Raw genomic sequence first — 3,349 nt, 5'->3', positions numbered from 1 at the left:
AATTCATAAATTAATTTGGTTTAAATTTTCCAGAATTCAGAAATTAGAGTTTTCAAACTATGATTTGAAAATGAAATGCTGCTTTAATTTTGATTGTAAACTTTTTGATATCAATAAGCTCAGAAAGATGCTTTTATTAGGACAAATATATTTTTACTTAATTATTCAAAAATAAACAATATATTATGAAGTCACATTTTACATTTTATCATTGAAACGCATTTGGTAAAATCGAGGCAAATCAAAACACATTTTTACCAGGTTGGACTGATTTAAACTTCCTGATCACACATGATTTAGGATAGTTGAATAGTTTAGACACATAAGGATTTTCAACAGTTATATCAGCATATCACAGTTGTTCGATTCCAAAAATAGCCCCACATTGAAAGACATCAACTAAAACAGTGAGTGCAAATCCCTTATTTACAAGATCACATCCATATATAGACACAAATTGACAAACCGACAATATGTTATCTGTTGCATTTGCAGTCATGCCAGACGCCCTCGATAGAGACAATAGATTGTTTGCTTTATTGAATCAAAAATTGGGACATCTCAGAATTAGAAACTGAGCTCTCCTGTATATACAGATATAGCTAGCGCCCTAGTGAATACTGGAACAGGCAATGAATTTGACATTATTTCAACCGGTAGTCTTATTTATTGAAGGTTGTAACCGAAACGGTAAAGACTTGAAATAAACTTAGAAATACTTTAGTGAAAACAGCTCCAAACTTTGAATATAAAATCAGCTCAAATAGAAGCTTTATCTTTGTAGATTTTTCAATTAATGTTAAATTTTTTTTGAAGTTTCTAACATTCGCTCTTTGTCATGTCAATTTTGTATGTAAATGCAGTTATGCCAGTGGTTCAAAATCTTATATGTGACTCCTTTCAAAGACCAGAAGACTCTTTAACACTTGTGGTAGTGGTACAGTGGTAACCCTTGTCTACTATCACACTTCTGCACTTGGATCAATGACCCTAGTCTACTACACTTGGATTTTGAATAGTGATATCTCAAATTGCCCTCGTCGATTCCAGACTTTATCACAATGATTACCGGTATTGGTTTAGGCCAGGGGTCCCCAAGCTTTTTTCATGACACCACAAGGACAACTTTCAAGTGTCCAGTGCGACCGCAGGTCAATATATACGGTATATATATATTTTCAATGAAACTTTAGAGCTTCTTTTACTGGACTTTTGAGTTTGGTCATGTGGTGGTATCAAGTAAAATATGCTAAAACCAAACAGTGATGTCACAATACTGCAATAAACATCTACATTTTCTATAGCCTGAGCATGGAGCGATGCCTGCTATGGGCCAGTTTTACAGTGAGCCATACCGGTAGTACAAACAGCTAAATTTAACATGGTACCATACCTCAGCGACCACATCACCTGTTTGCGACCCTACCTACTTATCACTCCGACCCAATTTGGGAACCCCTGGCCTATCACTCGCTATAAAATATCTCACCGACTCGTCAATATGCGAAATAAACAGCACAACAAGGAGGTTCAAGACAGACAGACACCCAAAAGTCACACTGGAGTTATTTGTCACGGCGCGTCCTATTACCGCCATCTAGATTCACTTCCGAAAAATTGAATGACCGACTCATGACAACGTTGTTGAAAATGTAAGTTTTTATGCCTTATTTCGAATAAAAAATAGAACTCCCTCAAAATTATGACCGCATAAGGTTTCCCCAAGTTGTGATTTTTTCCCTTAAAACGGCATACTGTATTTTCATAAAGCCCGCCGGCGCGTAACAATCGAAATTTTTTCAGATCCGACAGATTTTCTAGCGCGATAGTAAACCATGCCTGTCGGCACACGCCGGAACTTAAAAACCCTTTGCAAAATAACCATGGGAAATATTATATATAATAATAATTAATAACGTTTCCCCGAACTTTGACCCCAGAAAATTTCTTCCGATACTTCCGTTTAACAATACTGATAGCTAAATTTAGCCTATTTTATATCCATAGCATAGTCTGGGAGTCCTATTTAAGACAACTGCAACTAAAGTAGAGATCCTCGGGGAGATCGACCCGTTACCATATAGCTATAACCCTTAACACACTACTGTGAATACTCTATATCCTTCAACCTTCCTATTATCGTCCCGCTGCTCTATCTCCTTCAACTTTCCCATCCTCCACCCGCCGTCATATCTCCTTCAATTTCTTGACCTCCACCCGCTGCCCTACTTTCTTAACCTTCGTACCTTCGACCCACTTCCCTTTCTCTCTCACCACTTCTATTCCAGATCTATTGTGCTATCCTCCCACCTTCCTATCCTATTCTCAACCCACTGTCAGCCTTCCTATTCTCAGCCCACTACCTATTTTACTGCCATACCTCCTTCAACCTTTCTATCCCCGACCCAATGTCCTACCTCTCCCATTTTCCTATCCTCGATCCTCAGCCCACTGTCCTATTTCTCTCAAACCTCCTGTCCTCGACCCTCGTTTCATACGACTCGGGTATGCCAATGAGATAATTGAAGCGTACGTTGACGAAACAAGCCAATAAGGTTGACGGCATTATTTTGGGTATATTTGAATATGAAACAAACGTATAGCTTCAGTGAGTGTAAATGATGGCAAATATGTCTGAAATCTACGAAAAGCACTTCTTACATCATTTGCCAGGTCATTTAAATGTAGGGTGCAATCCCAAATGGTAATGAATCACCATAATTGGTAGCTCACAAGTTTGCTATTTGTTAGGTCACTGATGCTCCTGGAAGCGGAACCATGAATAAAGCTATTTTAAAAACATAGACACGAGTACACACTACACGCTGGACGTGGAACCACTGACGCGAGCAGTAGCCTATTCAGCGTCAGTTCCACTCAGGGAATCTAATTAGGGGACAAAACGGAACACTCCGTTAATTACACTAGTTTTATCGTAGAACTCGCGTAATCAATCGACCTAGCTATTCAATATATATAGGTAATGATCTTCCAGCGCGTAACGCGTCAAAATCTAAATATGCAGTAGTCACAAATTTTATGTGTGAACAGAGATCTCTTGGACATAGGCTACAGGTTTCGTGAAATATCGGCGCGACGCGGTTGAAATTCTGGAAAAAATACGACAAATCAAATCAGGAATTCTTGCGGGCAATAACGGGCTGCAATTTGAACATTGAGAGAGAGAGAGAGAGAGAGAGAGCCTGTAAAGGTATTTAAAGGACACGTGGTTAAATTACGGGAAAGAGGTTAAATATGAAAAGCAAATCGAAAAGATTCGTAATATTACTCAAAGTTTTAAAACACACAAAGTCGCGTCATCTAACATGGTGTGGCAAACTTTTGGTAT

Source organism: Styela clava, chromosome 10 (genome assembly GCF_964204865.1).
Source record: "Styela clava chromosome 10, kaStyClav1.hap1.2, whole genome shotgun sequence".
Lineage (NCBI taxonomy): Eukaryota > Metazoa > Chordata > Ascidiacea > Stolidobranchia > Styelidae > Styela > Styela clava.
Note: the sequence above shows the minus strand (reverse complement) of the source record.